The sequence below is a fragment of the Symphalangus syndactylus genome, chromosome 16 (assembly GCF_028878055.3).
Source record: "Symphalangus syndactylus isolate Jambi chromosome 16, NHGRI_mSymSyn1-v2.1_pri, whole genome shotgun sequence".
In the NCBI taxonomy this organism is placed as follows: domain Eukaryota; kingdom Metazoa; phylum Chordata; class Mammalia; order Primates; family Hylobatidae; genus Symphalangus; species Symphalangus syndactylus.
The window spans coordinates 86,828,944-86,844,656 of NC_072438.2; the positions used below are offsets into that span (position 1 = coordinate 86,828,944).

At 40.6% G+C, this 15,713-nt stretch overlaps 1 protein-coding gene across 3 annotated transcripts in view; it reads right to left on the reverse strand.

The window, feature by feature from the left end:
* The window catches only part of FBXL7 (F-box and leucine rich repeat protein 7), a 440,078-nt gene that overhangs the window by 57,434 nt on the left and 366,931 nt on the right, over positions 1–15,713 (reverse strand). The window lies entirely within an intron of this gene.

Sequence of the window (15,713 nt, forward strand, 5' to 3'; positions counted from 1 at the left end):
ACATATACACCATGGAATACTATGCAGTCATAAAAAATGATGAGTTCATTTCCTTTGTAGGGACATGGATGAAACCGGAAAACATCATTCTCAGTAAACTATCGCAAGGACAAAAAACCAAGCACCGCATGTTCTCACTCATAGGTGGGAACTGAACAATGAGAACTCATGGACACAGGAAGGGGAACATCACACTCCGGGGACTGTTGTGGGGTGGGGGGAGGGGGGAGGGACAGCATTAGGAGATATACCTAATGCTAAATGACGAGTTAATGGATGCAGCAAAACAACATGGCACATGGATACATATGTAACAAACCTGCACATTGTGCACATGTACCCTAAAACCTAAAGTATAATAAAAAAAAAAAAAAGATTTTAAAAAGCTCCCCAGCTTTCTGATACTAATGCAAAATGACAGAACCATTGCTTTCTGGTTTCTGGTGGAGACTCTGTGTTCTGCTTTCCCTTCTTAGGGGAGATGTAACCAGAGTTCAAGTCAGCCAAGGGCAGCTTGAAAAGTGAGAAGGAGACTAGGAAAGAATATATGAAGATCATAAGTGCATTTAATCTCCATAATATAGTGTATAGACAGAAAACAGCCTGGCTGCGTCTCCATTTTCTCTAGCTTCCATCACATTCTTTAATTGACTGTATGAGCTGTGCTTTAGTATGGATGAAAGGCACTGTGGTTTAACAAAAAGCGTCACCATTATAAAGGGTTCCAGATTTTCTGTAGGAAATACATATGTCCAAACATTAGAGAACTCCTCAAGGAGTTGGAGATCCGGAAACTAGATCATAATTTGAGAATTAATTATAAATAGTTTGAAGATCAGTTCCAGGCTCTCTCTCCTGGGCTGTGAAGATTAAATCCAGAGCCCAAACTGGTCCATCTTCATGCAGAGTTGCTGGAGAACATGGAGAGAGATTTGGGGGGAAAGAAGCCATCAGTGGGTATTTGGTTAACAGCTCAAAAAGGCATTATTTGTAGGGCATCACTTTGAGTTTATTGTATGTTTCCGTATGTATAAGTATCAGGAGTTTATTGACAGAAATATTGACATCTCCCTAAACAGCTTCCATTATAGCTACTGTAGAAGTGACTTCAGTCCTCTATAATCCCCGACTCCCTGCAACTTCTGCAGTGTTCTTTGTTCAAAAAGATGTGGCTGACCTTGAGGGTGGATGCTCCGTGAAGTGCCTGCCAGAACAACTGAAGGATTTACATAGCCTTTTCACACTCACGTTGTCGTCATAGTCCAGCACTTTGGGGAGCTCATTGGTCTGGGATCTGGTCTGCATTTGTAGCCAAGCTACACCCCCAGAGGGCTGAAACTCAGCACCTCACCCCTTTAGGACTAGGCCTGAAAGTCTGGTAAGGCTAGAAGGTCATGCGAGAAGCTCCATGAAGAGACACAGGGTAAGGATGGGCACGAGAGATGAACACGAACAAGTGTGGAAGATCAGAATTTTTTCAGAGGGTAACTGGTTATAAGTGCTATGTTTCTCTTCTGCGGGAATATTAAAAATATAGTAATTTCTTTAGCAAACAGGTGATCAGACCCGCAGAAATTTAGAAAGTATTACGAGTTATTTTAAAAAGAGAAACTCAGTATCACAGATAGGCTTGGCAATGCAGAAATAACAGTAGACTAAAAATTAATGATATTACTAATTTTCTCTCTTTGCTTTATTAATTTCCTCTATTACAGAATCTGTTTTTTGCTACCTACAGAGAGATGGCTCCACATAATCATTTTACATTATTTTATTATTCAGTGTTATTTACCTTGCCAAGTACACAGATCTAAACAGCAAAAAATTAGAATGACAAAGATAGGTTGTTTGTATCATCCCAGTTGCATCTCTTCAGTCTCTATGGAATTGAAATACGATTAAATGAATCCCTCACAAAAATTAACAGGCAACAAGAAGGAAATTATTATTTCTGTTGCCGTTTTACATTAGTCTAACTTTTCTTTGAATATTGCATTAGAAAGTCAATAGAAACTATGCAAAGTGACTGAGCAAGAGTTTTCCATTCAAATTCTCAAATAGGCTCATTCATTTTCATAACCCAAGTATAATCATGGAATAAGTAGGAGGACTTCTGGAGACTTGAAACAATTTTTACATGTTACTGAAGAGAAAACTGCTGCAAATGTCAAGAGTTGCAGATATGCCGTGAAACCAGCGACAGCTTTTCAGGAAAAATGGGATGCTGTATGCTGGGGGTTTGATTTGTCTTTGGTAGTAACTAGCTATGTGATCAGATATAAGCCAGCTGACCTTTCTGAAGTTGGAATAAACGCTGATATCTAGAAAAAGCAAATTCACATGATGTTAAAATATTTAAAATCTCTGCTCTTTGACATACAAAACTTTAGAGGAATGAACCCAGGCTTAGAATGTCTTTTCAGTTCTTCATTCATCAATTCACAAAATAGTTAGTAACCATCTCCCACTAGTAGGGCTCAGTGCCTCACACTGATAAATTTGTTTCATTCTGCAAACTATCAGCCATCATGTAATGAAAATACTTTCTAAAAGGCATTACCTGACTTTAGTTTTCTAATTGTTTATTTTAAAGAAACTGAAATAAGAACTCCCGTAAGTGGAACTTAGATGACAAATATACCTAACTATAATATAGAAAGGTTAAAAAACAGATACAGGTTAATAGTTTCTTACTATAAGAAGTAAAGTCAGTTTCTTATTTTGATGTTCATATGCAGAAACTGGTAGATTTCTAGGTTTAACGTGTCTAATACTCAAATGAAGAGAAACCTTTGAACATGGAGCTTAAAAGCAATGCCCTTGCTGAGTGCAAAATCAACACATTAGCTATAAATTAATCAACTAAAATGGTCATATTTTCAAACTAACTTTAAATGCAACATAATAAATATCTAGTTTAAAATAATGGGAACACTGATTTTTCATTATTATACTTTAAGTTCTGGGATACATGTGCAGAACGTTCAGGTTTGTTACATAGATATACACATGCCATGGTGGTTTGCTGCACCCATCAACCCGTTATCTACATTAGGTATTTCTCCTAATGCTATCCCTCCCCTAACCCCCCACCCTCTGACAGGCACCCATGTGTGATGTTCCCCTGTGTCCATGTATTCTCATTGTTCAACTCCCACTTATGAGTGAGAACACACGGTGTTGGGTTTTCTGTTCTTCTGTTAGTTTGCTGAGAATGATGGTTTCCAGCTTCATCCATGTCCCTGCAAAGGACATGAACTCATTCTGTTTTATGGCTGCATAGTATTCCATGGTGTATATGTGCCACATTTTCTTTATCCAGTCTAACACTGATGGGCATTTGGGTTGGTTCCAAGTCTTTGCTATTGTGAATAGTGCTTTAATAAACATACGTGTGCATGTGTCTTCATAGTAGAATGATTTATTATCATTTGGGTATATACCCAGTAATGGGATTGCTGGGTCAAATGGTATTTCTAGTTCTAGATCCTCGAGGAATCGCCACGCTGTCTTCCACAATGGTCTAATTTACACTCCCACCAGCAGTGTGAAAGCTTTCTTATGTCTCCACATCCTCTCCAGGATCTGTTGTTTCCTGACTTTTTAATGATGGCCATTCTAACTGGTGTGAGATGGTATCTCACTGTGGTTTTGATTTGCATTTCTCTAATGACCAGCGATGATGAGCTTTTTTTTTCATGTTTGTTTGCTGTGTAAATGTCTTTTGGAAAGTGTGTCTGTTCATATACTCTGCCCACTTTTTGATGGGGTTGATTTTTTCTTGTAAATTTGCTGAAGTTCCTTGTAGATTCTGGATATTAGCCCTTTGTCAGATGGATAGATTGCAAAAATTTTCTCCCATTCTGTAGGTTGCCTGTTCACTCTGATGATAGTTTCTTTTGCTGTGCAGAAGCTATTTAGTTTAATTAGATCCCATTTGTCAATTTTGGCTTTTGTTGCAATTGCTTTTGGTGTTTTAGTCATGAAGTCTTTGCACATGCAATAGTATTGCCTAGGTTTTCTTCTAGGGTTTTTATGGTTTTAGATCTTACGTTTACATCTTTAATCCATCTGGAGTTAATTTTTGCATAAGGTGTAAGGAAGGGGTCTAGTGTCAGCTTTCTGCAAATGGCTAGCCAATTTTCCTAGTACCATTTATTAAACAGGGAATCCTTTCCCCATTGCTTGTTTCTGTCAGGTTTGTCAAAGATCAGATGTGTGTAGATGTGTGACATTATTTCTGAGGCCTCTGTTCTGTTCCATTGGTCTATGTATCTGTTTTGGCACCAGTACTATGCTGTTTTGGTTACTGTAGCCTTGTAGTATAGTTTGAAGTCAGGTAGTGTAATGCCTCCAGCTTTGTTGTTTTTGCTTAGGATTGTCTTGGCTATACAGGGTCTTTTCTCATTCCATATGAAATTTAAAGTAGGTTTTTCTAATTCTGTGAAGAAGGTCAATGGTAGCTTGATGGAGATAGCATTGAATCTATTAATTACTTCGGGCAGTATGGCCATTTTCACGATATTGATTCTTCCTATCCATGAGCATGGAATGTTCTTCCATTTGTTTGTGTCCTCTCTGATTTCCTTGAGCAGTGGTTTGTAGTTCTCCTTGAAGAGGTCCTTCATATCCCTTGTAAGTTGGATTCCTAGGTATTTTATTCTCTTTGTAGCAATTGTGAATGGGAGTTTGCTCATGATTTGGCTGTTTGTCTATTATTGGTGTATAGGAATTGTTGTGATTTTTGCACATTGATTTTGTATCCTGAGACTTAACTGAAGTTGTTTATCAGCTTAAGGAGTTTTTGGGCTGAGACGATGAGGTTTTCTAAATATACAATCATGCCATCTGCAAAAGAGATAAATTGACTTCCTCTTTTCCTAATTGAATACCCTTTATTTCTTTCTCTTGCCTGACTGCCCTGACCAGAACTTCCAATACTATGTTGAATAGGAGTGGTGAGAGAGGGCATCTTTGTCCTGTGCTGGTTTTCAAAGGGAATGCTTCCAGCTTTTGCCCATTCAGCATGATATTGGCTGTGGGTCTGTCATACATAGCTCTTATTATTTTGAGATATGTCTTATGAATACCTAGTTTATTGAGTGTTTTTAGCATGAAGCGCTGTTGAATTTTGTCAAAGGCCTTTTCTGTATCTATTGAGATAATCATGTGGTTTTTGTCATCGGTTCTGTTTATGTGATGGATTACTTTTATTGATTTGCATATGTTGAACCAGCTTTGCATTCCAGGGATGAAACTGACTTGATTGTGGTGGATAAGCTTTTTAATGTGCTGCTCAATTAGGTTTGCCAGTATTTTATTGAGTATTTTCACATTGATCTTCATCAGGGATATTGGCCTGAAATTTTCTTTTGTTGTTGTGTCTCTGCCAGGTTTTGTTATCAGGATGATTCTGGCCTCATAAAATGAGTTAGGGAGGATTCCCTTTTTCTGTTGTTTGGAATAGTTTCAGAAGGAATGGTACCAGCTCTTCTTTGTACCTCTGGTAGAATTCGGCTGTGAATCTGCCTGGTCCTGGGCCTTTTTTGGTTGGTAGGCTATTAATTGCTGCCTCAATTTCAGAACTTGTTATTGGTCTGTTCAGGGATTTGACTTCTTCCTGGTTTAGTCTTGGGAGGGCGTATGTGTCCAGGAATTTATGCATTTCTTCTAGATTTTCTAGTATATTTGTGTAGAGGTGTTTATGGTATTCTCTGATAGTAGTTTGTATTTCTGTGGGATCATTGTGTATATTTGATTCTTCTCTATTTTCTTCTTTATTAGTCTGGCTAGTGGTGTATCTATTTTGTTAATCTTTTCAAAAAAAACCAGCTCCTGGATTCGTTGATTTTTTGAAGGGTTTTTTGTGTCTCTGTCTCCTTCAGTTCTGCTCTAATCTTCGTTATTTCTTGTCTTCTGCTAGCTTTTGAATTTGTTTGCTCTTGCTTCTCTAGTTCTTTTAATTGTGATGTTAGGGTGTCAATTTTAGATCTTTCCTGCTTTCTCCTGTGGGCATTTAGTGCTATAAATTTCCCTCTAAACACTGCTTTAGCTGTGTCCCACAGACTCTGGTCATTGTGTCTTTGTTCTCATTGGTTTCAAACAGCTTATTCATTTCTGCCTTAAGTCATTCAGGAGCAGGTTGTTCAGTTTCCATGTAGTTGTGAGGTTTTGAGTGAGTTTCTTAATCCTGAGTTCTAATTTGATTGCACTGTGGTCTGAGAGACTCTTTCTTATGATTTCCGTTCTTTTGCATTTGCTGAGGAGTGCTTTACTTCCAATTATGTGGTCAACTTTAGAATAAGTGCTATGTGGTGCTGAGAAGAATGTATATTCTGTTGATTTGTGGTGGAGAGTTCTCTAGATGTCTATTAGGTCCACTTGGTCCAGAGCTGAGTTCAAGTCCTGAATATCCTTCTTAATTTTCTGTCTTGTTGATATGTCTAATATTGATAGTGGGGTGTTAAGGTCACCCAGTATTATTGTGTGGGAGTCTACATCTCTATGTAGGTCTCTAAGAACTTGCTTTATGAATCTGGGTGCTCCTGTATTGGGTGCAAATATATTTAGGATAGTTAACTCTTCTTGTTGCAGTGATCCCTTTATCATTATGTAATGCCCTTCTTTTTTGATCTTTGTTGGTTTAAAGTCTGTTTTATCAGAGACTAGGATTGCAACCCCTGGTTTTTTTCTTGCTTTGCATTTGCTTGGTAAATCTTCCTCCATCCGCTTATTTTGAGCCTATGTGTGTCTTTGCACATGAGATGGGTCTCCTGAATACAGCACAGCGATGGGCCTAGACTCTCTATCCAATTTGCCAGTCTGTGCCTTTTAACTGGGGAATTTAGTCCATTTACATTTAAGGTTAATTATTGTTATGTGTGAACTTGATCCTGTCATTATGATGCTAGCTGGCTAGTTGATGCAGCTTCTTCATAGTGTTGATGGTCTTTACAAGTTGGTATGTTTTTGCAATGGCTGGTACCAGTTTTTCCTTTCCGTATTTAGTGCTTCCTGCTCTTTTAAGGCAGGTCGGGTGGTGACAAAATCCCTCAGTATTTGCTTGTCTGGAAAGGATTTTATTTCTCCTTTGCTTATGAAACTTAGTTTGGCTGGATGTGAAATTCTGGGTTGAAAATTCTTTTAAGAATGTTGAATATTGTCCCCCACTGTCTTCTGGCTTGTAGGGTTTCTGCAGAGAGATCTGCTGTTAGTCTGATGGGCTTCCCTTTGTAGGTAACCCGACCTTTCTCTCTGGCTGCCCTTAACATTTTTTCCTTCATTTCAACTTTGGGGAATCTGATGATTGTGTGTCTTGGGGTTGCTATTCTTGAGGTTATCTTTGTGGTGTTCTCTGTATTTCATAAATTTGAATATTTGTCTATCTTGCTACCGTGAGTAAGTTCTCCTGAATAATATCCTGAAGTGTGTTTTCCAACTTGGTTCCATTCTCCCCATCACTTTCAGATACATCAATCAAATGGTCTTTTCACATAGTCCCATATTTCTTGGAGGCTTCTTTCATTCCTTTTTCATTCTTTTTTCTCTAATCTTGTCTTCATGCTTTATTGATCTTCAATCTCTGATATCCTTTCTTCCACTTGATCAATTCAGCTACTGATACTTGTGTATGCTCCATGAAGTTCTCGTGCTGTGTTTTTCAGCTCCATCAGGTCATTTAAGTTCTTCTGCAAACTGGTTATTCTAGTTAGCAATTCCTCTAATCTTTTATCAACGTTATTAGCTTTCTTGCATTGGGTTAGAACATGCTCCTTTAGCTCAGAAGAGTTTGTTATTACCCACCTTCTGAAGCCTACTTCTGTCAATTCATCAAACTCATTCTCCATCCAGTTTTGTTCCCTTGCTGGCAAGGAGTCGTGATCTTTTGGAGGAGAAGAGGCATTCTGGTTTTTGGAATTTTCAGCCTTTTTCTGCTGGTTTTTCCTCATCTTCATGGATTTATCTATCTTTGGTCTTTGGTGTTGGTGACCTTTGGATGGAGCTTTTGCATCGTCATCCTTTTTGTTGATGTTGATGCTATTGCTTTCTGTTTGTTAGTTTTCCTTCTAACAGTCTGCAGGTCTGCTGGAGTTTGCTGGGGGTCCACTCCAGACCCTGTTTGCCTGGGTATCACCAGCAGAGGCTGCAGAACAGCAGATATTTCTGCCTGCTCCTTCCTGTGGAAGCTTCATCCCAGAGGGACACCTGCCAGATGCCAGCCAGAGCTCTCCTGTATGAGGTGTCTGTCAGTTCCTGCTGGGAGATGTCTCCCCATCAGGAGGCACGTGGGTCAGGGACCCACTTGAGGAGGCAGTCTGTCCCTTAGCAGGGCTTGAACGCTGTGTTGGGAGATCCACTGCTCTCTTCAGAGCTGACAGGAAGGAACGTGTAAGTCTGCCGAAGCTGTGCCCACAGCTGCCCCTTCCCCGGGGTGCTTGCCCGAGTGAGATGGGAGTTTTATCTATCAGCCCCTGATTGGGGCTGCTGCCTTTGTTTCAGAGATGCCCTGCTCAGAGAGAAGGAATCTAGAGAGGCAGTCCGGCTATAGTGGCTCTGTGGCCCTGTGGCGGGTTCTGCCCAGTCCAAACTCAGTGGGGACGCTTTTAATATAACTTCTTTAATTTACAAGTGATATAACTACATCATAAAAATGTAATAGAAAAACTAATTTATAATCACTATACCCAGCAAAACCAGCATGAACATGTTTGAGTAATCCCCCCCGCCATCTTTTTCTTACTATATTTCCCTCTACCCTAGCTGACACTCCAAAAAACCCTTAATCTTTTCCTTCCTTCCAGGTGTACCTAACCTCATCCTCTCTACTGCCGCGAGAGGGACACTTCTGATCCATGCGTTTGATTCTCCATTCTCCCTCTTCAAATGCTCCAGCAGTGCCTTGGAGTCTTTGGGATAAGTCCACACTCCACAGCATGGTCTTTAAGCCCTTGATTTTGTCTTTGCCACCTCACCAACCTCTTCTCTTCATACATCACGACACCCCATCTCCATGCAACCCCTGAATGCCTGCTTATGATTTTAAACTCAACCCTGGCTCACCAACTCCAAAACATCATCCCCATCCCACCCCCATTGATCATTTAGGCTGGTAGGGTCCCTTCTTTTCCCCCCTCACCATACCTTGACACTAGCAACTAACTTATTATTGTTATTATTGACACAGGGTCTCACTCTGTCACCCATCCTGGAGTACAGTGGTGCAATCACGGATCACTATATCCTTAAGCTCCTGAGTTTAAGTGATCCTTCCACCTCAGCCTCCTGAGTAGCTGATACTGCAGGAGTGTGCCACCACATCCAGCTAATTTTTGTAAAGACAGGATTTCATCATGTTGCCCAGGCTGGTCTGGAACTCCTGGACTCAAGTGATCTGCATGTCTCAGCCTCCCAAAGTGTTGGGATTACAGGTGTGAGCCACCATGGCCAGCTTAATTATTTTGATGATTCCCCAAAACAGTATTGATGAAAACCGTGAGATTACATAGCAACAATATGTATTCCCAAAACACCAATTTTACTCAGTGGCGTAGTTTTAAACACTTCATCACAAAATATATGCTCAAAATATGTTTTGAAGATCGACTACTAATCTGGGCACTGGGAATACAGCGGCGAACAAAACATACAGAAATCTCTATTTAGGGATCCCTAAATCCCACTTAGGAATCTGCTATTTAGAGAAGGATTTGGATAAGATACCAAAACAAATTAATAAATTCTATATTATATTGGAAAGCATTAAGAGGGAAGACGATGTAATTTATTGTCTAAGTCTGGACAATTCTTGCTTGAAAGAAGTGCACCTGATAATTACACCAGGGCCACATGTGTTGGCCAGAAGTACGGCTGATGAAGTGCGGCTGATGATAACATTAAAGCAGTGTTTGTAAACAAGGACTGTCCCATTTAGCCTGGGGAGCATGATGTGGTAGGCAGCTTCTGAAAAGGCTCCCCCAAATGCCTGCTTCCTGGTATTCACACCCTTGTATAATCACCTCTAACTATGGGCTAGACCTAGTGACTTCCTTCTAACAAAGAAAATATAGGCAAAGTGATGAGATATCACTTCCAAGATTAGGCTACAAAGTCTGTGACTCCCTTCTTACTAGCACTCTCTCCTGCCTTCTAGGCTTGTACATTTTAATGAGAAGCTTATGTGGCATGGAACTGAGGTCACCCCCAACCAGCAGCTGGTGAGGAATGGAGCTCTTCCTTCAATGACTCATAATGAGCTCTGAGACAACCAAAGCCCCCTAGCTAACCTGTGCCTGGATTCCTGGCCCACAAAGACAGTGAGAGAGTAAGTACATATTGTTTGAAGTCCCTTAGTTTTGGGGTGATTTGTTACACAGCAATAGTTAACTCTTATATACAATTACTCTAGTGGTAAGTACTACGGGGAAAAATGAAGCAGGGAAGAGAACTAGAATGTGATGAGGCTGGGGGTGAGGGATGAGTTGAAATCTTAAGTAGCATGACCAAGGAAGGACTTTAAGGAGGTGGTTCCATTGAATGGAAACTTGACAGAGGTGAGATTGTGTCACGTAGACATCTGCGGGGAGATCTTTCCAGGCTGAGGGGCATAGATTTGTAATGAGGTGGAGGTAAAAATTCATTTTTGCCAACCATCTTCTGAGTGCTTTACCTATACCTTCACGTGTTGTCCAAACAGAAGCCTAAGTGACAGGTTCTGGATTCTATCCATGTACAGAATGTGGCCACGCAGGTTTAGTTCCCCAAATCACACTGCGGTAGCATTGGTGCTGGGTGCTAAACACAGTTCTGTTGAGTCCAAGTCCATGCCTGAGAAGGTATCTTAGTTTCCTTTTGCTGCTGTAGTGAATTATCATGGACTTAGTGGCTTAAAACATGCAAATTTATAAATTTACAGTTTTGTAGGTCAGAATTCTGGCATGGATCTCACCAGGCTAAGATCAAGGCATCAGGAGAGCTGCATTCTTTTCTGGAGGTTCTAGGGAAAAACTCATTTATCTTCTCATTCAGACTGTTGGCAGAATTCCATTGTAGGCCTTGGCTTTGCAGGTTGTAGGTTCCTGTTGCCTTGCTGGCTTGCCAGCCAGGGGCTGCTCCCTGATTCTAGAGGACACCCACATTCCTTGGCCATGGTCCCTTTCCTCCATTTTTTTTTTTTTTTGAGACAGAGTCTCGCTCTGTCGCCACGCTGGAGTACAGTGGCACGATCTCAGCTCACCGCAACCTCCGCCTCCTAGATTCAAGTGATTCTCCTGCCTCAGCCTCCCAAGTAGCTGAGACTACAGGTGCACACCACCACACCCAGCTAATTTTTGTATTTTTACCAGAGACAGGGTTTCACCATGATGGCCAGGATGGTCTTGATCTCTTGACCTTGTGATCTGCCTGCCTCACCCTCCCAAAGTGCTGGGATTACAGGCATGAGCCACTGCGCCCAGCCCTTTTCCTCCATTTTTAAAGCCAGCAATAGTGGGTAGAGTCCCTCTCACACTTTGAATCTTTCCTGCCTCTTGGTTGTGGTTGTGTTCCTTCTGCCTGTCTCTTCCACTTTAAGGACCCAGGTGATCAGACTAAGCCCACTTAAGTAATTAAGATTAATCTCCCTCTATTAAGTTCAGTAACCTTAATTCAATCTGCAAAATCCTTTTTGCCACTTAATAGAATTTATACACAGATTCCAGAGATTGGCGTACAGACACTTTGGGGGCCATTATTGTACTTCCCAGAGGGGCATTTTGAGAAAACAATATCAGAATTACTGAAGATACGAGGATATTCTGTTGGAGTTGAAACACAAGTAAACCAGTCACTGCTGTGACAGGTCTATGTGATAGATGTTATTTATGGGACTGACACCATCTTCCTTAGACTGAAGGACTGTCAAGACAGGATTTCTGTAGGATGTGTGTTTGAGTTAAGTCTTAAGGATTGTCAGGAGAAGGTGGAGATGATAGGTAGTCTTCTTGAGAGAGGAAGCCTGGAGCAAAGTCACTACGGAAGTGACTTCCCTTCCCTTTAGGGAAGGGAAGACTGTGAGTGATTGCAAGTCTGAGAGAACAGAGGACTTTAGTGCATAGTGAGCGCTGAAACTTTATCCTAAAGGATATGGATTTGAATTTACAAGGTCTTCTAATTAAAGAGATTTGAATATCAGGATTTGTACGTAGAGTGGAAAAAAAGCGCTGCTCTATGCCTCACCTCCAAATTTATTTCCTACCATAATGTATCTTTCTTAAGTTTCTAACTTAACTCTCAAGTTAGACAGGGACAAAAGTTGGTTCATTCTACCCCATTCCATATAAGTGATGGGCATTAATAGACTGGGCTAAAAAAATATGGTACATATACACCATGGAAGACTATACAGCCATAAAAAGGAATGAGATTGTGTCTTTTGCAGGGATATGGATGAAGCTGGAAGCCATCATCCTCAGCAAACTAACACAGTAACAGAAAACCAAACACCACATATTCTCACTTATAAGTGGGAGTTGAACACATGGACACAGAGGGGGAACAACACATACCAGGGCCTGTTGTAGGGTAGTGGGTGAGGGGAGGGAAATTAAAGGATGGGCCAATAGGTGCGGCAAACCACCATGGCACACATATGCCTATGTAACAAACCTGCACGTTCTGCACATGTATCCCATTTTTTTTAGAAGAAATAAAAAAAAGTAATGGGCATTAGCTACAGATAAAATTAAAGAATACAGGAACAATTTCTCAGAAGTATCATTTGAAAACTTCTGATCATGAGTGGCTGGCTATCTGCACATATGTGTTATATTACTGTATTCACAACCTGTAAATGTTTTGGTGGTTTTCTCTGATATGCACATTATATATTAGACATTGATGTCAGTGGCTTAACCAATTCTAGCAATGGTTAGGAAAACATCTTGGTCCAGTAATATTTTTTACTCAGCTAATAATTCCTCAGTTGTAGGGCTCATTCCTGTGTCTACATGTGACAAATAACATGTAGAACTGCAGCCATAATTGAAAACAAAATCTACCTCTGTCTCATTTGCACACAATTTCTAGGGAAAAGGAGACTTTTTTTTTTCAGTAACAAAATTGTTATATAGATTTTATCCTAGGAGAAAAAATACAAACAATTGTATTTCTGTAAGAAGTATTTGGCTATGGTGGGCCTTCTGGTCTAAGGGGTCCCATTGTTGTCATCTTTAAAGATAATAAGGATGGGTAGGAGATCTACTCTTAACGAAAACTAGAGAATTACATGTTCTGGTGTCAGGGAGGGAGGAGTTACTTTATGTGGGCATTTTCCCTGCAGCTGTTATTTAGGGGATTGTTTTCTCTGACCTTTGAAGCACTTTTAATTTTCTCAACATGTAAAGAAAGGTCAGCATTTCATCTCAGCAACAATTATGATGAAAATAGCTCTAAGTAAAAGTGGGTTGAAAGGAACTGTCCTCACCACATGGTTCTATTGTATATTGTTTTCAAGAAGGTATTTTAAGGAGAGAGAAGGGAGGAGGGAAGAAGAAAGGAAAAGAAAGGGAGAGAGAAATAGAAGTGGGGGTGGGGAGAGAGAGAGAGACCCAGAGACCAAGAACGGAGTAAGCAAAATGCTGAGCGAAGATGTAAAGGGATTAGGAGAGAAGGTGCTAAGAGTGAGAGGCTTGTTATCAATTCTTAGCTTCATCCATGGGTCTGTGAAGTGTGATGGTGAGGCAGCATTACGCAGTGCAGGAGTTAAGTCTAAGTTATAGAAGTATCTTTGCTTCTGGATCCTCCTGACATATATAATCTCAGTTCAAATCTTTCTCTCTTTAAAGCCCTCTTCCAACATCCAGGTAAGCTCCAATTTGCTTTTAAGCTGTTTTCTCCCTGTGAGACCAGGATCTAATCAGTCTCATTATGGATAGCTATGGTACTCATTCATCCTCCTTGCAACCTTTCCTTTGGGATCAGCCCTTTCTTCAGCTCATAGCATTTAGATGGAGCTGTCAGTCAGGGAGTTACTCCTCTCCCACAGAAGCTGGACAAATGATGCTTACTTACCCATCAGAGACCTTTTGGGGGCTGGAATGGATGTTTGGAGCCAGAGATGGTTTCTCTCCTTATGAAATTTTGAGTTATAAGGACCACTTAAGTTTAAAATGGTAATCCTTCCCATCATGTAAAGAGAATCCTTCAGCAAATGAAAGCAGCACTGCCAGAAATCAGAGCCAAGTCTTGGAGGGAGAAGCAGTTCCTGAGATCATTCACAGAATGTCTGAATTTAGCCAGCCTAAAGGAAGACAATACCAGACCTTTTTATTTGCAGCAACCAATAGACTCCATTTTAAGTTGAGGCTAGTTTGAGCTTGCATTCTATTCCCTGCAATGGAAAAGGCCTTAGATATAATAATATTTCTTTAATATTTTCTTAAGTTGGATTTTGATAGAAATTAGAATCTACCGATTGTGCTGAACCTGCTGACTTATTCTACTGCAACGTAAACCACATGTCTTGGCTACATTTCAGCATTAACAAATCTGCACTACTTTTCTGGTTCCTCCCGGTAACTTTATTCTACTTGTTCTGTGACACTCGTGTTAAGCGATTTCTGCCAAGTTTGGTTACTCTTCTCTGAGAGACCTGACAGATAATCTTATTTTCATCCATTCTTAGCACCTCGCAGTCCTCAATACCCATCCATAAGTCTAGTCAATAGACCATCAGTGATAGGGAACCACCTACAACTCTAGAATATCAATGACAGGGCTTCAGGAAATGGTGTCTTAGGCCATTTGTGTCACTATAAAGGAATACCTAGACTGAGTAATTCAGAATGAAAAAAAAAGTTTGTTTGATTTACAATTCTAATGGCTATGAAGTTCAAGATTAGGCAGTGATAGGGAACCACCTACAACTCTAGAATATCAATGACAGGGCCTCTAGAAATGGTGTCTTAGTCCATTTGGGTTGCTATAAAGGAATACCTAGACACTTGTGTTAAGTGATTTCTGCCAAGTTTGGTTACTCTTCTCTGAGAGACCTGACAGATAATCTTATTTTCATCCATTCTTAGCACCTTGCAGTCCTCAATACCCATCCGTAACTCTAGTCAGTAGACCATCGGTGATAGGGAACCACCTACAACTCTAGAATTGATTTACAATTCTAATGGCTACCACGTTCAAGATTAGGCATCTAGTGAGGGCCTACAGCTGCTTCCACTCATGGCGGAAGGCGGGGGAGACCCTGCATGGGCAGAGAGCATACAGAGAAAGAGAGCAGGCGTGAGAGAGTGAGGAGGTACCAGGTTCTTTTTAACAACCAGCTCTCTTGGTGAACTAACAGGGTGAGAACTCACTCACCACCAAAAGAGAGCATTATTCTATTCATGAGGGCTCTGTCGCCATGATCCAAATACTTCCCACTAGGCTCCACCTCCCAGGACTGACACACTGATGAAATTTCAACATGAGATTTGGTGGGGAAAAATGAACCATATCCAAACCATAGGAGACAGCAAGAGGAACACAGAAATGGTGCCAGACGGTAAAAGGAATTTTGTCACCAATGTGAGGTCACATTGACCATTCTCCATGGCTCCCATGTAGATATTTTATGACCCTAGCCCATGTGGATCATGCCAGACTGGTACCTGTCAAATTCCTGCCTTGATTTATGTGAATATAACTCTATATTCTCTGGCAAAAGCACACAAAAAAAGACTTTT